Raw genomic sequence first — 24,018 nt, 5'->3', positions numbered from 1 at the left:
GTAGTTGTTTTGTGCTGCTAGAGTTTGTAACCAACGTAGGACTTACATAGTTTATATAAATAATCTTCTCTACATCTCTGTGTTGTTGCAATCCATTCTCATTTATTTCAATATATAGTAGAAAGCATATCCAAAATCTTTCTTGTTTTCTATCTCAAATTACAAAGTATATTGTATGTTCCAACAATTGGTATCGTGAGCTCGGTTCGGCCGTTACAAGAAGATGTGCAATCATGACAACAACTTCAAATAATTTTCTTGGAAGTCTTTTCATGCTCAATAGAATGAACTACGAAAGATTGCACTAACAAATGAAGGTTCTTTTAATTTGGATCTCAAAGACATGTTGGAGGTTGTGAACTTCAGGTGGAGGAGCTGGGTGAAAACCCAATAGATGCGCAAAAGACAACATACAAGGAGGCGAAGAAGAAGGATTATAAAACGTTATTTTGTTGGTATCATTCAAAAAAATGTTATAAATTTAGTCTTGGTTTGCTTTAATTCCGAAACCAAATACTATGCAAACTCCCCCCAATTTTACATATAATTAAGTACTAATTAATTGTGGAATTGTGGAGTAGAAATTAACAATTCATGTGGACACAAACTCACTTATCTCTTTATTATTTGTACGAATTTTGGTACACTTTCCATAATAAGTCATCACTATAAAAATGTTATTTTGTTGGTGTCATTAAAAAAAATATTATATTTGTTTTTTTTAAGATATTATATTTGTTATATTGTTGGTATCATCGAATAAAATAAGTAAAGTTTGTTTCAAAATTTTATCAAATTGGAACATAAAAATTTGTTTCCGCATATATAAATACATAAAATCTGCAAATAGTGTGATGCAAATATTTAACTGTGTTTTACGTATAAAATAACAATATATACATATAAATCGAAGTTTGTTTCCTTCGATTTTCAGTACAATGTCTGGAAGCAAAACCCTTTGATGTGTCTTATTGTTGTAACTTAATTTTTATTTTAGCTCTTTGTTAGGCTCTTGCTTTTTCTATTTTTTTATGTTGGAATTGTATCCTGGATTTTTGATGTCTTCCTAAACACTATTTGTGCTGGTGGACACCTATTGTGGTAATATATTTCATTTTAAACACTTTAAAAAAAATATTTAATACAAGCACTATATTTGTATTAATATTTTAAAAATAGTCATAAATTTTTTAAATTTTATCATATTAATTCTCTTATATGAATATTTATGTTTTTTTTTTCTTTTGACAAGTATATGAATATTTATGGTAACAATCCTTATATTGTTGATTAACTAACTACATCGTAATGGTGTTGGTAAAGAAAAACTACATTCGTAACGGTGCAGTCCCCACACCAACCCAATCAAGTTATGAAATGTGTTTAGCAATCGGTGCGAAAGGAAACGCGTTGCCAAAGAGATGACAAGTGTGCGACAATGGGATATAAGAACCGCAGTGCTGCTGAAAGGACACTTTAAACTAGAGAGAAGACTTGCAAACAGTGCATAAAAAATGTTGATCATGATATATGGCGAACGAAATAGCACTTGCTATTTCAGATTTTAATTTATGTGACTTTGATATGCTATATATAATACTATATAGCAATCGACCAAAGCACTATGTATGAAATGAGCACATCCATAATTTCAACTTGAATTGCTATATAAGTCATCAACTTTGTTTGTTATTATAATAACATCACTTTCATCTTTCTTATTTTTGTTATTTTTCCAAATCATTTTCTTGTCATCTAATTCTTACTTTTCATCTCCGGTTTTTGTTTTTTTGAGTGTAAGGTTGTGATTACTGCAAGGCATTACTTACAATGGCCATGCAACTAAGTATTGGTTCTTCTTCTTCTTCTTCGTTTGCGAGGGTGGTGACTCCAAAAGAGTTTGACGTTTTTATTAGCTTTCGTGGTGAGGATACTCGTAGAAAGTTCACAAGCCATCTTTATGAAGCTCTGAGCAAGAAAGTTATAACATTTATAGATGACAATGAGCTTGAAAAAGGAGACGAGATCTCGTCAGCACTGATCAAAGCTATTGAAGATTCGTCTGCATCTATCGTCATCTTCTCAAAAGACTATGCTTCTTCAAAATGGTGCTTGAATGAACTCGTCAAGATTCTAGAATGCAAGAAAGATCAGGGACAAATTGTGATACCGATTTTCTACGAAATAGATCCATCACATGTGAGGAATCAGAATGGGATTTACGAGCAAGCCTTTGTAAAACATGCACAAGACCTGAAGCAGAACAAAGAAATGTTGAAGAAATGGAAAGATGCTCTAACTGAAGCAGCCAATCTAGCTGGGTGGGACTCTCAAAATTACAGGTAAATAAAATGAACTATACATATTTATTCATGTCATGACTCTCTTTCCAAAGTTTTAATATAAACAACTACTTCAAATCATGTTCACCTTTTGTTTTCTATTTGTTAATTCTATATATGAATAAAATAGAAGTTTAAAACATTCATTATCTTCTCTCTGTCTTTGATTTATCACTTTTTTGAAATAATTTATGTTCCTTTCTTATTCTACAATCTTGATCATAAATTTTATGTAATTAATATATGCACAACAAGAATGTTGACCAAGATTCCTCTTCTTCCTATGGTAGGAATGAATCCGTCTTCATTAAAGACATTGTCAAAGATGTTTTGAAAAAATTGAATCTGAGACACCCATTTGAAGTTAATAAGCAACTTGTTGGAATTGAGGAAAAGTATGAAGAGGTTAAATCGTTACTGAAAATTGGGTTAAATGATGTTAGAGGCCTAGGATTATGGGGCATGGGCGGCATTGGGAAGACCACTCTAGCGAAACATTTATATTCCAAACTGTGTTCCCAATTTGATCATCATTGTTTACTCGAAAATGTAAGCGAAGAATCAACCAGATGCGGACTCAAAGGTGTACGTAATAAACTTTTTTCTGAATTGTTGGAGCTTCGTCCTGATGCACCTAATCTAGAAACCCCAATTCCCATAAGAAGACTTGCATGTAAAAAAAGTTTACTTGTGTTGGATGATGTGGCAACTTTAGAGCAAGCAGAAAATCTTAACATAGTTAATAATTGCTTGGGACCAGGTAGTAGAGTCATTGTCACAACTAGAGATAAGCAGGTATGTAGCCAATTTAATGAATGTGCAATATATGAGGTCAAGGGATTGAACAAAGATGAATCTCTTGAGGTATTCTGTTTGGAGGCTTTCAGAGAAAAATATCCCAAAATTGGGTATGGAGATCTATCAAAAAGAGCAATTGGCTATTGCGGAGGCAATCCCCTAGGTTTAAAAGTCTTAGGTACAAATTTTTGTACCAAAAGCAAACAAGTGTGGGAAAGTGAACTGGAAAAGCTCAAAAAGATACCCAATCGAAGAATTCATGATGTGTTAAAATTAAGTTTTGATGGTTTAGATTGTACTCAGCAGGATATATTTTTAGACATAGCATGCTTCTTCTTTTTGGGAAAATACGTAGACCGAGAATTCATAACAACTCTATCGGATGCTTGCAATTTCTTTGCTGAAAGTGGGATTGAAGTCCTTTCAAATAAGGCTCTCATAGTATTTAGAATTTGTAATCTTATAGATATGCATGATTTGTTAGTAGAAATGGGACGAGAGATTGTTAAGCAAGAATCTCCTAAAAACCCTGGAAGAAGAAATCGATTGTGGGATCCCATGGAAGTTTGTGATGCATTGAAATATAAAAAGGTAAGGAGACGGTTTCAATTAATTCTATATAAAAGTGCATGTGTATATTTGATTATGAAATATAAGCAAGATAAATCTGTATGACAAACTTTGCTAATTATTATTATTCTAAATTTGATTTTTTAGGGAACCGAAGTTGTTGAAGTTATCATATTCGACATTTCAGAAATTAGAGATCTATACTTGAGCTCTGATTCCTTTAAAAGCATGACCAACTTAAGATGTCTTCATATATTCAATAAAATGCAGCAGCCAGATGAGGGAAAACACTACAATGTGCACTTCCTCCAAGGTCTTGAGTGGTTATCTGATAAATTGAGACACCTTTATTGGGTTGGATTTCCACTCGAGTCCTTGCCATCGACCTTTTGTGCTGAAAGGCTTGTACGACTTGAAATGCGCGGCAGCAAGCTAAAAAAGCTCTGGGATGGAATTCAGGTACAACTTAAATATTGTCTTTGGATATACACTCAAGGGAGAAGCCACATCGGGTGTATACCAATGACAATATTTTTATTCAATTTGAATCCCCTCAAACTTAAAGTTTGCATACTATTGTGTCAACTCACACAACACAGTCGCGCCACAGCTAGGTTGATTCCCTCTGTTCTACATATGGTTAATTATGTTTAGATTCTCTTTTAGTGAAGACTCATGCATGACTACGAATTGATTTTAATGGTCTCTAAACAATGTGATGTTTCTTTCTTGCTACAGAAGCTTGACAATTTGACGACGATTAACCTTGATTACTCTAAAGACCTTATTGAGATCCCAAACTTATCTAGGGCCCCAAAACTAAAAGTGGTACTTCTTAGTTTTTGTGAGAGCTTGATTCAGCTCCATCCATCCATTCTCACTGCCCCCAAGCTTGAAGCTCTAGTTTTAAAAGGATGCAAAAATATTGAAAGCCTGAAAACCAACATTTCTTCCAAATCTCTCCGACGACTCGATCTCACTGATTGCTCATCTCTAGTGGAATTTTCAATGATGTCAGAGAAAATAGAGGAGTTGTCCTTAATACAAACCCCTAAACTTGAATGTTGGTCATTTATGTTTTGTAAGAGCAGCGATCAAATTCGTCCAAGTTGTCTCAGTCTAAGTAGATGTAAGAAGCTTAACATTGTTGGGAGCAAGTTATCAAATGATTTAGAATACATCACGAGTATTTTTTGATGCATTGATTTGTGGGCATCCTACAAGTTCCAGGTCCATAAGATCATTTGATAACTTGCTCCCAACAATGGCACAAAATGGCAAAAACTTTATTTTTTAAAAAGTATTTAATCCATCGAATGAAGAAATTAATTCTTACAAAAAATACTCGTGATGTATTCTAAAAAATCATGTCAAATAAATTGTAATAACATTGTGTTGAAACAACATACGTATTGGACAGGTATTTTGTTGAAGCATGCTACTGCTAGAACAGTCAAAATATCTATTTCTCTTTGTTTCTCAAGCCAAACGTCAAGACAGCATGGATTAGTAATATAAAGTTGTACGCTTGTAATAAATTCATCATTTCAATGTAAAAGTGCAACTGTTAATACACTTTAATTACCATTGTAGAAATCTTCCTAATTTTTTTCAGTTCTTATTCACTATGTATTATGATGTTGCAATTTGTGATATTTTGGCATTTATACCTTTTTAATTAACTATCGACCAAATTAAAAGAAGATAGAAAAAGAAGCAGACTCAACTCAAGAAGAGATAGTAAAGATATTGCATCACACATTTCATGCCTTGATGTAAAGATATCCTCATAACACTTGTCTTCCTCTATTTGCATCATTAGAGCATCCACAATGGAGACTCTCATCTTTGAGGTCTTAAATGGGTCCCACATTGACACATCACTTTTTACTAATTTTTTAATAATAGTACCTAATAGGTACTCAACCACTTCAATGGAGATCCTCTAACAAAAGGTCTAATTGGGTCCCACCAATATTATTTATTTAATACTTTATCTATTTTAATACACTTTTTAATTATTATTTTAATACTCTATCTAATTGGGTTCCACCAACTATATATATAATTTTCTTACTTTATGATGGCCGACACCTAATTTTCTTACTACAATGCTTTATTTTTTAAACTTGTTGATGCTAAATACTTCAACTAAACACAAGAAATTGTACCAACTCAACTCTCCATAGGTGAGACTTTCTAAATCTAATAAGCGTTATTTTGTGAAGGCAAGCAAAATTATTATAATAAATAATTACCAATATACATTATTTAAAATGCTAATTCAAAGACTCCATTGTGTTGCTCAAAAAAAAAAAAAAAAAAAGACTCCATCGTTGAATAGGTCAAGTAAATGCTTTGCTCAGCGGAGAGTCTAAAAAAAAAGAAACTTTTTGTGCGTCGAAAAGCAATTTATTAGTAATCAATTTTTTGAGGGATTATTAGTAATCAATTATTACCCACTATTATGGCGAACGAAACTTCCTATAACATTCCACGAAAAACTTACTTGCTATTTCAGATTATAATAATGTACTATTCTTTTTTTATATACACTACTACTTCACAGCACTCCTACTATTATTATTCGTTGATTTTATTATAATTACTGTCTCTATCTGTGTAAATTCTTTTTCTCCGTCCCTAACTCTATATATAAGCATTCGTTTTACTAAAAAAATGGTTTAAATACACTTTTAGCCCTCTACTTTTAGAAACTTGTGTTTTTGGCCCATCAACAAAAAAATAACACACTCTAAAATCGAATCTGAAATTTTAAGAGAGCACGCTCTAAAATCAAGTAAACGTTGTTGTTGTTCTTATTATTATTATTATTATTATTATTATTATTATTATTATTATTATTATTATTATTATTATTATTATTATTATTATTATTATTATAACATATCATATATCAGTTCCATCTGTCTGTTACTGCATCATAAACGTAATGAGTTACCTTTGCCTTTTTTTTTTTGCCATTTTCCTCCTGCTTTACAACGTTTTTTCTTCACACTCTCTTTCACTTATATTTTTTTTATTCCTTCCTTGTTTTTATTTTTCTGAATGTAACGTTGTGATTAATGCAGTGTAGCAGTTGTAATGGCTATGCAACTAACTCTAGGTGCTTCTTCTTCATCTTCTTTGGAGGTGGCTTCGAAAAAATTTGATGTTTTTATTAACTTTCGTGGTGAGGATACTCGTAGCAAATTCACAAGCCATCTTAATGAAGCTCTGAAAAGGAGTGGCGTTAGCCACCATCGTTGACCACAACTGAGATTCGGCCACTCGCAGTGGTTCACGGCGACGCTCCATCATTGTTTGGTGATGTTTCGACGTTGACCACTTCCTTATTATAATTTATATTAATTTTCATATTTTTTTTACATTTTTTCAATTTTTATTTATTGAAGTAATTTTTTTTAATTATTAAATTAATTTTAAGACATTTCACAAACAGTTAATATTTTGGCAAAAGTTATGGTGCATAAGCCATTTTCTTATGCACCGTGCATAAACACTTCACAACCATTGGATTCACATAAGAAAAGGCAGTATAAAAACAACTTCAAACAAAAAAAAAGTCATAAACCAACACTCTTTCTCTCTCTAAGTCTGAAACAAAAAAAAGTCATAAACCAACACTCTTTCTCTCTCTAAGTCTGAAACTTAGAGAGAGATGCTCTGCAAAAGAGTTTTTTCTCCGACCTCCTCTTCAAGCGCCGGCGCGGTGGCTGCCGGCCCAACAGGGCGGCACCGCCGCGCCGGAGGTAGCAAAAACCTCCGTTTTCAAAAAAAAATTCAAGAATCCGACATCCATTTTCTTTCTAAACTCAAATCCACCTTTAAAATTTTCGAAAACCAAACACATATGCCTAGATCTAGCTTCAAAGATTCGAAAAAAAAAGGACACGGAAGAGAATAATTCGAAATTGATAGAAGAGAAGAGAAGAATTCGAAATTTGTAGTGTGTTTGTGATTCTGATGATTGTTTGCTGGAAAAGTGTTTGATGGATTTGTAGTGAAAGCTCAAAAAATGAATTGCTGGAAACCATTCCCACAGCAAAAATTTCTGGAAACCATTCCCACAGCAAAATGGTTTTGGAGTACAACTCACAGAAACTATTTCTTTCCTCCTCCTCCAATTGTGTCAGTCCAAAACTGAATGATGGCTATGGCTCTAGGTCCTTAGTTTTTTTTCACCTGCTGGAAACCATTAAGTACATCTAATGGTTTTGGAGTACAACTCACAGAAACCATTTCCACAGCAAAATGGTTTTGGCATAATTTTATACAAAACATACTATAATAAGGACATTTGTGACTGTCATTGAACCAAGTCAATACTATGAAATCATCATTGAACTAAAATGATGATTTTCACGGTTGTAGTGTTGTTTCGTTTTGTTTCATTTGGTTTCGCTTGGGGGTGTAGGGAAGCAATTATATTTCAAATGGGATTTATGTACGGTGCATAAGGATTTCCTTATGCGCCATAACCGCTCCCTAATATTTTTGTTTCTAGTTTTTTTTTCCTTATGTTATTTATCTATTAAATTAATTTTATAAATACCTTATTTTATTTATCAAATGAATGTATATTGTCCTCGTGAGCTTAGCTCAGCTGGTAAGGACAGTGCATAAGTATATGCAAGGTTCGGGGTTCAAACCCTCGGGGTTTGAACCCCGAAATGAATGTATATTATCATTTAAGATGATCCATTGAATCTTTAAAATAAGGTGTTCATCCATATTTTTAAATGGATGGATTAAATCCCATCAATTAGGAATTCTTTAGTTTGATAAATGCATTCAATGAATTAATCAATGGATGGATCAAATTGCCACCCATAGGTTTCAAACATTGATATCTATTTTTTACCCCAAATACTGGTATGTCACAATTTTAAGAATTTGTAGTATCCATCATCGGGTTATATTTGTACTTTCAAACTTTTAATACTTATTCAAAAAAAAAAAAAATTGGTGGTGGATTATTCAAAAAAGTTTTTTTTTGTTTTTTTGGTAGTGTTATTCAAAAAAGATTTACTATGCACATAAATTCTTCTTCGATGGTAATTTGCTTCGGAAATTCATTGCCTAGAAAAAGAAATAGAACATTAATTTACCTTCTCTATTCTTTAATTTTCATTCCATGAAATCTATTTTCTCCTTCTTTCTTCCTCAATCACGTTGACAATTAATTTTATATAATTTCCCTAAAAAAACTTTATATAATTATTATCAGCACAACAAGAATGTTAACCTTTTTTCCTTTTCCATTTATATGGTAGGATTGAACCAGACTTCATTAAGGACATCGTCAAAGATGTTTTGAAACAACTGAATTGCAAACACCCATTTGAAGTCAATAAGAAACTTGTTGGAATTGAAAAAAAGTATGAAGAGACAGAATTGTTACTGAAAATTGGATCAAATGATGTTAGAACCCTTGGATTATGGGGCATGGGGGGCATAGGAAAGACCACCCTAGCTAGAAGTTTATATGATAAACATTGTTCTCAATTTAAACATCATTGTTTCCTCCAAAATGTAAGGGAAGTATCAACTAGGTGTGGACTCAATGTTGTACGTGACAAACTTTTTTCTACATTGTTGAAACTTGAACGTGATACACCTTATGTAGAAACCCCAGCTCTCAGAAAAAGACTTGCACGTACAAAATGTTTCATTGTGTTGGATGATGTAGAAACCTTAGAGCAAGCAGAAAATCTTAACATAGGTTTGGGACCAGGTAGTAGAGTCATTGTCACAACAAGAGATAAGCAAATATGTAGTCAATTTGATGGATGCGAAGTATACGAGGTCAAGGAATTGACTGAAGATGAATCTCTTCAAATATTTCTAGACTTGGATCGTATTCAACGGGAGATATTTCTAGACATTGCATGCTTCTTCTGCCCAAAAATAAATGAATTTGCTTGTTATAGTCAGCGAGAATACTTAATAGATCTATTTAATGCTTGCGAATTTTATCCGGCAACTGGGATAGAAGTCCTTATGTATAAAGCACTCATAACTTTTAGACATGAAGAAGGAAGACCTTCTCCAACGATCGAAATGCATGATTTGTTAGTAGAAATGGGACGAGAGATTGTTAAGCAAGAATGTCCTAAAAACCCTGGAAGCAGAAGTAGATTGTGGGATCCCAAGGAAATTTATCAAGTATTTAAATACAACAAGGTAAGTGGAAGACTTAATTACTTCTATATGAAAATGCATGTATATATTTGATTACGAAATATAAGCAAGATAAATATGTATGGCAACCTTAGCTAATTATTATTCTAAATTTTGTTTTCAGGGAACTGATGCTGTTGAAGTTATACGATTCAATACTTCTGAAATTGGTCATCTATCCTTGAGCTCCAATTTCTTTAAAAGCATGATCAACTTAAGATTTCTTCATATCACCAATTTGTGGTTACGAGACAGCAAAGTGCATCTTCCTGAAGGTCTTGAGTGGTTGTTTGATAAATTGAGGTACCTTCATTGGGAATCATTTCCACTTGAGTCTTTGCCATCAACCTTTTGTGGTGAATGGCTTGTACAACTTAGCATGACCGATAGCAAGCTTAGAAAGCTTTGGGATGGAATTCAGGTACAGATTTATTGTTACTATGTAGAGGTGCCTTAGTATAATAAGCTCTGTTCTATATGTTTTGATTCTCTTTTAGTTAATAATAATCACGAGTGAATTTTAATGATTTTTGAACAATGTGATGTTTCTTTCTTCCTACAGAAGCTTGGCAATTTAACGATCATTAAATTTGATAACTCTGAAGACCTGAACATTGTGTGAGTCTCCGTCAACTCCATCCATCCATTTTCAGTGCCCCCAAGCTTAGAGAATTACATTTAAAAGCTTGCAAAAAGATTGAAAGCCTGAAAACTAACATTCATTCGAAATCTTTCCAAAAACTGGATCTCACTGATTGTTCATCTCTCGTAGAATTTTCTGTGACATCAGAAGAAATGACAGAGTTATGGTTGAATGACACTGCTATACATGAAATTCTGTCATCAATGTAGCGTAATTGCAAACTGACTCATCTCAATATAAGGACATGCAAGAAGCTTAACATTGTTGGGAAGAAGCTATCAAATGATCCAGGATTAGAGTCTATTAGAGAATTGTACCTTTCAGAATGCACGCAAATCAATACATTGAATATGTGGTTCATTCTTGATGGCGCACCGTCTCTAAAAAAACTAGATCTGAGTAAATGTTGCAACTTAGATACTCTCCCTGACAACATCCAAAAACTGTTTAATGTTGGAAAGGGTTAATTTAGATGATTGTATAAACCTTAAGTCCCTACCAAAGCTTCCTGCATCGTTAGAATATTTGAGAGCCACTAACTGCAGTTATCTGGACACAAACTCCATTCAAAGAGAAATGTTTGAGAACATGTTATACAGACTCCCCATCAAGAACTTCAAAACAAAAGGATTTTTCTGTTTACTTCCAGGTGCTGAAATTCCATGCGAGTTTGATTTCTCCACAACGGAGGCTTCAATAGTTCTTCCTCCTATTCCAAAATGTGGATTGTCTTATTTTGTTTTTTGCGTTATTCTCTCTGAGGGATTAAATCTTAGTTGCTACGATGTTTGTGTTAATATCTATGATCACGGAGAAAAAGTCGTCCACTGGACTGGTATGTATGGTGGATTTCTGAGTGGGACATTAATTTCAGATCATGTATTTCTAGTCTGTGAATATTGCAATTCTGCGAGTGTGGATAATGATCATTACACCCTTTCCTTCGAAGTCAAAACCAAACCTTATTATTATTATGATGACAAGGCAGAGTGAGTGGTCAACTAAGGGGATAAAGGGTTGTGGGGTCATGCCTGTATTTGGCTTGGAACCTAGTTCGGGGTTGGATGGTAATAGTAGTAGCAGAAGTAAAGTTGAAATTGTTGACTTACCATTCAATGCTCAAGTTTCTTCTGATGAATTTGATGTTGATGAAAATGAAGATGCCCAACAACAACTTCTTATTATCCCAACAGAAAAGGAGGAGGACTTCAATGATAAATCTTCTTGTGATTGTTTCATAGGTATCAATTTTAACCCACTTCCTAATAATTATAAATTCTATATTGATTCTTTGAAAGATACTTCTGATATATTCTAGAAAACTATGTCAGATAGATTATTACAATCAATAACATTGTGTTGAAACATTTCATTGGACAGGTCTTTTGCTGAAGCACCTACTTGAAGAGTCAAAACGTCTATATCTCTTGTTCTCTCAAGCAAAACGATAAGTCAAGACAACATCGTAGCTTTCATTGAGCAGTATCCCATGATGGAGTGGATTTGTAACATAAAGTTGTATGTTTGTAATAAATTCATCCTTTCAATATGTAAGTACATCGGTTATACTGTTACAGACTTTACCGTTGTAGAAATCTTCCTAATTTTATTCAGTTCTTTTGTGTCTTGCTTTTGTTGGTATTAATCAATAATGATTGTGTTTTCTTTTTAATTCATGGTATTCTTATGCATTATGATGTTGCAAGTTGTGACATTTGGCCATTTATTTCATTTTAATTAACTATCAACCAAATTAGTGTGATATATTGGAACAATGAAGGGTTCTGCTGGAGCTCACAATAAATGAGCTAAAGTTTTGTAGAACTTTATTTATATTTATTTTCTTGTGCGAATTTGGGATCACTGTGATCTCAATGTGTGAGATATGCATGAATAACTTCAAGGTTATGAGGAATACAAAATAAATAAACTATCAGTTTTCTTTTCTGTAAAAATAAAAAACTATTAATTCATACTAGTATCCTTTTATCATAAGAAAATCCGAATTCCTTTGATAAAATAGTACTCTCCGAACCTAATTCAACCTTCAATTTGGTCATTAAACTATCTCTCTCTAATTTAGTTCTAGAACTATAAAAATATAATAAGTAGTTTTTAAACTGTTTGTAATCCGTCAAAATAGTCCATGTGCCACCATTCCCTCCCCAATCCATTTTTATAGAAACTGAGTTTAACTTGATGAGTTGGGGTTTGGATTGCTCAAATAATTTAAACTACAAGTTGAAGGAGTTAGAAGACCATATTCAAACTTTTGTGAAGGAGAAAAATGTGTTTTAAGATATTAGCTAAAACCTAACTTGATGAGTTAATATTAGTTAAGAGATGATTTATTATATTTTTATGCATCGGGAAGCAAATTAGAGAGAGTGTAATACTTTAGGAATCAAATATTAATGACTTATTCGATAAAAGTAGACTGACTCTACAAACAGTGGGTCAAAAAGCAAGTCATTGTTCATCATGTGATGCAGAATGAAACTTCCTGGAACATACCAAGAAATAGCACTTTTGCTATTTCAGATTTTGATGTCACCTTTTTTATATGGGTCATGTTAACTTGTGCCCTTAGGGTATGTTTGGTACTGCTGAAGCAATGAGGAAAGAAAGCAAAGAGGAAAGAAAGGTTGTTGAAAATCATTCTTTCCCTTGCATGGTTGCATTGTCAGAGTGGAAAGAAAGTTTAATTATTGATGGGGCCCACGTGTTAAAACTTTCCGCTCAAATGAGGGAAGAAAGCTTGGCATGGGTTACAAAATGGTAAAATTACAATACTGCTGATATTTGAATAAAAAAATTACAATGGCATGTGCTTTCTTTTGTTCATATGTGACTTTGGTGGCATTCAACATTTATTATTATTATACATATATACACCCATCCATTAACATTTTTTCTTATAAATTAACGGTTAATAAAATAATTCCCATATAATATTATGCTACTGTTAATTTATTATTTGTTTTTTTATTAATATATATCACTTTATGTAATAGTACAATATCAATTTTTAATGTAAGGATATTTATGTCATTTTAATAAACATAGATCTATCTTTCCTTTATCTTTCTTTCCTCTTTCTTTCATACCAAACGGTCAAATAATCATCTCACTTTCCATTCACTTTCTATTCACTTTCATTCCTTCAACAATCTTTCCACTTACAATCTTTCCTTTCACTTTCTTTGATCTCCCAAACAAACCCTTAGAGCACAAGATAAGGAACCCAAAAGTAGAAATGTTCTCTTAAATTTTGTGCATTTTAATTATTATAAATTCAAAAAGTAAATTGAATGCACACATTTCAACAAAAAGTTACTATGTTGGATTCTTTATCTTGTGCCTTAAGGGCACAAGTTAACATTTTCCTTTTTATATATACACCAATGTCTCATTAATTTCCCTTATATATTTCCTGGTGCATTATGAACATGTAATTATTACCTTTACCTTTTATGCTACAATATTATCTCATTATCATGCTTTACAAAATTATTTATTTCACTTCCTTTTCATCACTATTTTAATCTTTCTTAATGATAATTACTGTGTCTGTTGCAGTTAAGAATCTGTGCAGGTAGAGTATTTTTCTTATCAAGAAGCTGGATCAATTACGATTGTGGTATTTTCTTTTCATTTCCCCTATTTTTAATTTAACCTTTTTTTTTCACTGTCACTGAGCATAATATGAGTATACATCATGAAAATGTTGTTGTTTACAAAAGTGTTACCATTCATCCCTCAAAAAAAAAAAAAAAAAAGTGTTACCATTCAAAAAATTTGAATGAAATTGCTCAATTTCTTTTTAATTCGGCTGATAACAAAGTATAATGATGTTTTAAAAGGGAAATGTATGTGCACAATCGAATGAAATTGAATTGTTTCATTCGATATATTAAAAACACATCTATTCTTTTTTATTAGCTTTAAACATGATATCGACAAGTTCTTCATCTACGCTGTTTCAAAATTGAATTGTTTTTTGAGTGTACCATTGTGGTCAGTGCAGTGCAACACTTGGAATTTCGTAATGGCTATGCTGCAAATGACCGGTGCTTCTTCATCTATGGCGGCGTCTTTGAAAAAATTTGATGTTTTTATTAGCTTTCGTGGTGAGGATACTCGTAGAAACTTCACAAGCCATCTTTATGAAGCTCTGAGCAAGAAAGTTTTAACCTTTATAGATGATAATGAGCTTGAAAAAGGAGACAAGATCTCGCCAGCACTGATCAAAGCTATTGAGGAGTCATCTGCATCCATAGTCATATTTTCATAAACTACTGCACATGGATAATATCTTAGAACCTTCATTATCTTCTCTGCCTTTGGCTTATTATTTTTTGGAATATTTTCTGATTCTTTCTTGCTCTACCATGTTGACCTTCTTTCCCTTCCCATTCATATGATAGGGTTGAATCAAATTTCGTAAAGGACACTGTCGAAGATGTTTTGAAAAAGTTGAATGGTAGACACCCATTTGAAGTTAATAATGAATTTGTTGGAATTGCGAAAAAGTATGAAGAGACTGAATTGTTACTGAAAATTGGATCAAATGATGTTAGAACCCTTGGATTATGGGGCATGGGGGGCATAGGAAAGACCACTCTAGCTAAAGATTTATATGCTTAACTGTGTTCTCAATTTGAACGTCATTGCTTCATCGAAAATATAAGGGAAGAATCAACTAAGTGTGGACTGAATGGTGTACGTAACAAACTTTTTTCTACATTGTTGGAGCTTAGTCTCGATGCACCTTACGTAGAAACCCCAATTTTCATAAGAAGACTTTCATGTGAAAAAAGTTTCATTGTGTTGGATGATGTGGCAACCTTAGATCAAGCAGAAAATCTTAGCATAATTAACAATATATTGGGACCGGGTAGTAGAGTCATTGTCACAACTGGAGATAAGTAGATATGTAGTCAATTTGATGAATGTGCAATATATGAGGTCGAGGGATTGAACCGAGATGACTCTCTTCAACTATTTTGTTGGAATGCCTTCGGAAAAAAACATGCTAAAGTTGGATATGAAGAGCTCTTAGAAAGTGTAATTTGGTATTGCAGAGGCAGTCCCCTGGCTTTAAAAGTTTTAGGTGCAAATTTCCGTAGTGAATCGGAGAAGCTCAAAAAGATTCCCAATGGGAGAATTCATGATGTGTTAAAATTGAGTTTTGATGACTTAGATCGTACTCAGCAGGACATATTTCTAGACATTGCATTCTTCTCCAAATCATATTTAAATCCCTATGATGGTTATTGTGATGAACAATACCTAACAGTTCTATTGGATGCTTGCAATTTTTTTGCGGTAAGTGGGATAGAAGTCCTTCTAGATAAAGCACTCATAACTTCTAGAGATTATGATGAAATTGGAATGCATGATTTGTTAGTAGAAATGGGACGAGAGATTGTAGAAACATGAATGTCCTAAAAACCCCGGAAGAAGAAGTCGATTGTGGGATCCTGAGGAAGTGTATGATGTATTGAAATATAACAAGGTAACTGGAAGACTTAATTACTTCTATCAGAAAAGGCATGTATGCCTTTGATTATGAAATACAAGCAAGGTTAATATGTATGACACTTATTATTCTAAATTTTGTTTTTCAGGGAACTGAAGTTGTTGAAGTTATATTATTCAATATTTCAGAAATTGGAGATCTATACTTGAGCTCTGATTGCTTCAAAAGCATGACCAACTTAAGATGTCTTCATATCACTAATAATATAAAGCAGATAAATGGGTGGAAATGCTACACTGTGCACCTCCCTGAAGGTCTTGAGTGGTTGTCTGATAAATTGAGGCACCTTTATTGGGAATCATTCCCACTTGAGTCTTTACCATCAACCTTTTGTGCTGAAAGGCTTGTACAACTTATCATTTCCCATAGCAAGCTTGGAAAGCTTTGGGATGGAATTCAGGTATATTCTTGTTAATGTTAGTTTGTAGAGGTGCATTTCTATGCTTTGTTCTATATATGCTTAATTATGTTTCGATTCTCTTTTATTTAAGACTCATGCATGATTATGACTTATGTGTGATGTTTCTTTCTTGCTACAGACACTTGACAATTTAAGGATGATTAATCTTGATTACTCCAGAGACCTGATTGAGATCCCAGACTTATCTAGGGCACCAAATCTTGAATCGGTATCTCTTTCTTATTGTGTGAGTCTCTGTCAAATCCATCCATCCATTTTCACTGTGCCCAAGCTTAGAGAACTATGTTTAAATGGATGCAAAAAGATTGGAAGCCTAAAATCTAACATTCATTCAAAATCTCTCATAACACTCGATCTGACTGATTGTTCATCTCTCGTGGAATTTTCTGTGACGTCGGAGGAAATGGCAAGGTTGTTGTTACTTGGCACCGCTATACATGAATTTTCGTCATCGATGTGGCGTAATAGCAAACTGACTTATCTCGATCTAAGTAAATGTAAGAAGCTGAACATTGTTGGGAAGAAGCTATCAAATGATCCAGGATTGGAGTCTCTTACAGAATTGAAGCTTTCAGGATGCACACAAATCAATACATTGAATATGTGGTTCATCTTCCATAGCATACGATCTTTAAAAGAACTACATTTGAGTGAGTGCTGCAACTTAGAAACTCTCCCGGACAACATCCAAAACAATTCAATGTTGGTAACTCTCAATTTAGATGAATGCAGGAAACTTAAGTCCTTACCAAAGCTTCCTGCATCCGTGCAACAATTGACAGCCATGAACTGTACTTATTTGGACACAAACTCCATTCAACGACCAATGCTTGAGAACATGTTACACAGACTCCGTATCAACTATGGGCATAGATCAATTAATCTTGGTGATTTATCTTTCCTTCCGGGTTCTCAAGTTCCGCGCGAGTTTGATTTTCATACAACAGAGGCTTCAATAGTTATTCCTCCTATGTCAAAATCTGGCTTGTGTTGTTTCGTCTTTTGCATCATTCTCTCTGAAGGCGTAAATATTAATTACGGCAACATTTTTTGTACTATCTATGAACACAACAAACATGTTGACGAATGTGATGTATTTTATGTGAGAGGGACATTAATTTCAGATCATGTATTGTTAAGCTGTTGGTATGATACTTACAAATTGGTGGAGGTGGGGAGTGCAAGAGGAGGTGATCATTACAACCTTTCATTTGAATTCAAATTCAAACATTATGTTGATGATAAGGTACAATGATCAACTAAGGGGATAATGGGTTGTGGGGTCTTCCCTATATATGGATTGGAACACAGCAAGGGAGTTGAATCCGGTGCTCAATTCTCTGATGATGATTCTGATCAACACTCAAAAGTTGATATTGATGAATTACAAAACCAAGCAATTGGAGCTGAAGGTAGAGACTCTACAAATGAAAATGAAGATGACTAGCAACAACTTCTTATTCCCTTAAAGAAGAAGAGGAGGAGGACTTGAATGATAAATATCTTCTTGTGAATTTTCACTTCCTAATCATAAATTCCATATTTATTTTTAACTTAATTGTACTTTCAGTCCCTCAATGTATTGTGAATTTGTGGTTGTATGATTTTGGTTCTCCATTATTTTGAGCAATTTTAGCTGTTTTGTTTTCACCCTTTGTAATTTGGTAGTCACTTACCCTCCCATTCTCTCCAACTTTAGGTTGAGGGTGACATTATCTACCTATGAGGCACCCAACTTTTGCAACCAGCATTACTTTTCATTATCCTACCTACGGGCAATTTTTGGCGTTTTTATTTAAACAAAGAAGAAGAAAGAATCGAGTTGAGTTGAATCTGAGCATTTGGTGTCACCCCAATAAATAATGTCAACTCAACACAAACTTCAGCCACTAATTCACTATCAACCAAATCAGTGTGAGACGTTACAACAATGAAGGATATCATAATATGATTTTATAGGGTTTTATTTTGAGTAATACCTCAAATTCGTCCTTGAATTATCAGCAATCCATCAAATTCGTCCCTGAATTTATCGAAATATCTATTTAGTCCCTGAATTTACAAAATGTCAATCAAATCAGTCCCTCCGTTAAGTTGGTCTGTTAACGGAGGTGACGTGTAACGTTAACCTCTTACAAGGCTTGCCACGTCAGATGCCACACAAGCAGGGACCAAATTGATTGATTTACAGAAAATTTCCAAGGACCAAATTGATGGATTTTCAGAAAATTGGCAACGGCTCTTTCTCAACAAACTCAGCAACGGCTCTTTCTCCACTTCCAAATTAACGGCTCTTTCTTCCCCAAATACATAAATATGGAACCCTAATGTTATTATTTGTCACCTAGAGTTCAAAATCCCCCAAAATTCTTCCATGAATTGAGTAGGTGTTCTTCCCCAATTCAAAAAACATAAAACCCTAATTTTGTTGATTCAATTCGAAATTAAAATATCATTGGTCATTGTTGAAGATTCGGTGTTAACATATGATGGGTGGTGGGCGTATGGGCAAAAACAACTACAGCAACCGGTCTTCATCTTCAAGCTTTATGTACAATGATGATGTGAGAGAGATTCATTGTTGGTGTCCTAGAATTTGTGTTGTAAGAAAAGCAAACACTGTCCAAAACCCAGGAAGGCCTTTATATGCCTGTTGTAACGCCCTCCTTTTTATTTAATTATTTTAATTAGTTTTAGAATATATTTATATATTTATATGATGTATATGAGGGATATATGATTTGTTGAGATTAGATGTCTTTTTATAATTTAGTTAATATATTTTGTTGAGCGATATTTTGTTATGTTATATGTTGGTATTTACTAGCATAATATATTTGTTAATTGTTATAGATATATATTTGTTATTTGGTGTATTATTATATATTTAGTAGAGAAATATTATTTATTAGAATATGAGGATTATTAGTGTGAGTGGATTTGGGGTTAGAATAGAAAGAAGAATAAGTTGTTGGGCCTAAATAGATTTGGGAAGAATATTTTAGTATTATAAATAGAGAAGCTTAGGTTGGAAAGAGTTTACCCTAAACCGCTTTTTGGAAAAGAGGAGAACAAGAAAGAAGAGAAGAGAAGAGAAAAGTCAAGAGAAGAGAAGAAGACCTTAGGAAAGAAGAACGCTGCTGCTGATTCAGGAATTAATCTAAGGTGAGGGTGAGACTATCTTGCATTAATATTAAGTTGTTAAATCATTAGATTACATCTAACAAGTTGGGGAGAGTTTGTGAGAATTTGAGAATTAGGGTTTTGAGAGAGATTTGATGATTAGATGATGAAAACTTGTTGAATTGATATAGAAATTGTGTACAAACCTTAGATAATCATTAGGATGATAATTAGAATCAGTTTTGAGGTTAGCACCATGAGATTAGGTGAAACTTGAAGAAAATCTGCATTCTGCCCGAATTTTGATATTAAAACTGGTATTTATCGGTGCGGAATTGGTCTTAGGTGTAAATACGAAAGATGTAGGTATGGATGTTAGCTTTCTAATGCCGTTGGTCTCACGTCAAAAAGATTTATAGAACTTGAGTTATGGTCAAATTACTGCACGTAGGTCACAGTGAATTTTTATGGACTTTCAGCACAACTTTTCCGAATTTAAAATGAAAACTAGTATTGATCGGTACAGAATTGGTCTTAGGCGTAAACATGAAAGTTTTAGATAATTTTGTTAGCTTTCTAGTGGCTTTGGTTTGACGTGAAAATGATGTTTGGTCTTTGAGTTATGATGAAAATATTACAGGGAGGTCTTAGCGAAATTGTATTGTGACAGCATTCTCTGTTTCATGTTTTTGCGTTTTGTTCATATGTTTCTGTTTTGAATTGATCTTTGTTGTAAACATGAAAGTTGTTGATATTTGTGATATCTTTCCAGTAGATTTGGTTTGACATGAAAATATGTTGTGGATAATTTATTATGTTTTTACAAAGATACATAGTGAATTATTGTTGATGTTTAAATACGATGTTATATGATGTTGTTGATGATTGATGAATAATGATATTATCATGCGAAGATGTTGTTGTCTTCAATGAAGTCGAAGTTGTTTAAGTTGTCAGTTGTTATGAAGTCGAAGTTGTTTAAGTTGTCAGCTGTTATGAAGCCGAAGTTGTTAAGTTGTAAGTTGTTACGAAGTTGAAGTTGTTAAGTTGTTGAGTCCATTGCATACTCATATAAGTTGGTTGGGGGCTTGATGCCCTGGAATTCTTAGTCATTCACACGATGGATGAGGGCTTGATGCCCTGGAGCTTTTGCTCACTATGTTGGGGGCTTGATGCCCTGAAGAGCCTATTTACGCTCATATAAGTTGGTTGGGAGCTTGATGCTCTGTATTGGTACCAAATACATTTGCAAGATGTCTAAGATGATTTAAGATGTTAAGATGTCAAGTTGTCAAGTTGTTAAGATGTCAAGTTGTCAAGTTGTTAAGATGCCAAGTTGATAAGTTATTAATGAAGTGCTATGATGAATGAAGACGAATGATTATGACATTTATGTTGATGAGTGATTATGATGTTATGTGATTTAGGATAAGATGTTACGTGAACTATGATATGAATTATAAGTGATGTTTTATGAATATATTTATGATGATGCTTATGATTATATTTGATATTAGGTGTTGATGCTTATAAATAATGTTTGATGAAATGTGGTGACGTTTATGATTAATATTGATGCTATGTGATGATTGTTGGAGACTATTATTTGATGCTATATGATGATGTTAAGATTAGTAATTGATAATATATGAAGATGTTTATGATTAGTATTAATATATGACTAATGTAGGAAGAATAATGACACTAGTTAAGGAAGTTTAAGTTGTTGGATATGATTAATGAATTATAAGTTGTTTAAGTTGATGAATGTATTTTATATGATTTATATGTTTAATATTTTTGTTTTGAGAAATCTCACCCCTCTGCTTGGAAATGTTGCTCTTCGTATGGGTAACTTGCAGGTAATCAAGATTAGAGGCGTCGTGAGTGGACTCCTCACATGTGTGTCTAGGTGCTCTGATACGTAACGTGTAACACCCCGTTTTCCCAACATAAAAATTTCATTTAAAATCAGAGTATTTAATTCATAACGGAATGTCACACACTACTTTAACATCTCAAAACAGATAATAATAATTATCCTTCAAATTCAACATCATGAAAATCTTAAACTGTTGCAGCGGAAAATAGTTCAACATTTAAAAGTCTTGGCATGCAGGCCTTATTGGAAAATCTCATAAATTAGTTCATAAAAGAGACACGTAAGGAATAGAAGTAAAAGCAAGCCCCCATCCTGTTACGTATCAGAGCACCTAGACACCAAGTGAGGAGTCCACTCATGAACGCTTCTAATCTTTATTACCTGCACATTACCCACGGTCGAGGCAACATATACGCAGAAGGGATGAGATTTCATAATCAATACATTAAGCATATAATCCAATAAATGCATTTAACAAGTTAAACATTAATAACATCTCAACAATTAACACTTAGCATATTTTTCATTTCATAACAAATACAATCATTCCCTCAAAAAAAACAAATACAATCATCAAATACTATTACTAATTTTCATCTCAAATCATAATCAGCTTAACACTCAACTTGACGACACAACTCATCTTTGACCATGCAACTCTATCAACTCAACAACAGCTTAACAACTTAGACCATCATGAAACTTCTTGATATGCAAATGCATGTGGTACCAATCAACTACAAAATGAGCATAATAGGCTCTTCAACGTGTGAGCACAAAGGCTGCCGGGCCTAAAGCCCCCAACTTTAATGAGCACAAAGGCTGCCGGGCCTAAAGCCCCCAGCTTTAATGAGCACAAAGGCTGCCGGGCCTAAAGCCCCCAACCTTAATGCGTATGCAATGAACTCAAACTTCCAACAACTTAGACAACAACATGAACAACTCATACGACTCATAATCATGGACCACTCCTTAAATTCCACAACATAGACCGACTCATGCAACTTCAAGACACTAACAGTTAATAGCAGGGAACAGCAGCAAGATACAACATTTAATAACATTTGAATGCGTTAACATCATCTAAGGAATGGATTACATCAACATAAATATCATAAAGCATCATCATAACATTCATGCAACCACACTTCTAATCTCAGTCACCTGAACAGACTTCTGGGCCTATGAAAGCATCCTAAACAGCTCTCTTACTTACTTCTAAGGTCAACTCAAGACTACACGTGCGAAAGGATCGCATCGGGACAATTTTGGGCAATTAACAGCCTAACTCGCAGTGGCGAGTAACTTTGCTCGCAATGGCGAGCAAAACGTGTTTTCTGGAACTCCTAAGACCTTGCTCGCAATGGCGAGCTACTTTGCTCGCAAATGCGAGCGTTACGGGTTACTCGCAATGGCGAGTTGTTTTGCTCGCAATGGCGAGCGATGGCTCCTAGCTCGCAGTTGCGAGTGTTACTGCTCGCAGTTGCGAGCGATGAATGTCAGTACGGCCAGAAACCTAAAAATCACAACTTTTCACCTATTTTCATGATTCCTTCATCCAACTAGCATCTAATTATCATCTTAGGCAATATCTAAGGTCTGTACACTAATTTTGCATCAATCTAACATCTTTTCATGGTTCTATCATCAAAATCGATCTTAAACCTAATTCTCAATTCTCACCGAAACTCAACCTAATCATGCTAATTTCATTCTACAGAATTATACCCTTAATAATATTGAAAATTAGTCTCACCCTTACCTGATAATAGCAGAAATCGATAGCCTCCCTTTGTTCTTCTCTCTTTCTGACTTTTCTCCCTTTTTCTCCAAAAAAAACGTACGTATTCTGTTTTCTAACTTTTGTTGTCTATTTATCTCTCATAATTACTCTTCTCACTGCTAATTTACTCATCTCCCAACACAACCCCACATTTAATATTTTTATTTTATTTCTCATATCTTATTTTATTTAATAATAAAATAAGTCACACCAACATAACAACTTCACAACATCAATATACTTCACATCAATCTAGAAAATCACATAATTTATCTATAAATCATGCAAACTATTTAAATTCTTAAATCATATAAATATATATATATATATATATATATATATATATATAAATATATAAATCCTCATTAAATTAAGTAAATAATTAAGATGGGTGTTACATAACGGGATGGGACTTGACTTTACTTCTATTCCTTACGTATTGTTTATGAACTTTTATGAATAAATATTGAACTAAGACTTATGAGATTTTCTGATGAGGCTTGCGTGGCAAAGACTTTTTATGTTGAATGAACTAATTCCGCTGCGAAGTTTTGAATTACTTATGTTAAATGATTTTGAAGAATAAATTGTTATTTATTCAATTTATGAATTTTTAAGAAGTGTAGCATTCCGTTTAAAGTTGAATTACTCTGATTTTTAATTATGAAATTTTTACGTTGGGAAAACGGGGTGTTACACCTGCCCTCTGC

The 24,018-nt window shown here is 33.4% G+C and overlaps 1 pseudogene across 1 annotated transcript; it reads left to right on the top strand.

Moving 5' to 3' along the window:
• The first annotated feature begins 1,683 nt into the window (after positions 1–1,683).
• Positions 1,684–18,211, top strand: LOC146940498 (uncharacterized; annotated as a pseudogene). Its single transcript, XR_015030018.1, has 11 exons — positions 1,684–2,342; positions 2,633–3,731; positions 3,858–4,349; positions 4,380–4,896; positions 9,019–9,917; positions 10,039–10,335; positions 10,477–11,798; positions 14,580–14,836; positions 14,956–16,075; positions 16,188–16,499; positions 16,639–18,211. The product of XR_015030018.1 is annotated as an uncharacterized LOC146940498 (transcript).
• The last annotated feature ends 5,807 nt before the right edge of the window (positions 18,212–24,018 follow it).

Source organism: Medicago sativa, chromosome 3, assembly GCF_051527215.1.
Source record: "Medicago sativa cultivar Bolivia chromosome 3, Bolivia_mono, whole genome shotgun sequence".
Classification (NCBI taxonomy): Eukaryota; Viridiplantae; Streptophyta; class Magnoliopsida; order Fabales; family Fabaceae; genus Medicago; species Medicago sativa.
Note: the sequence above shows the minus strand (reverse complement) of the source record. Positions and strands in the feature narration are given on the sequence as shown.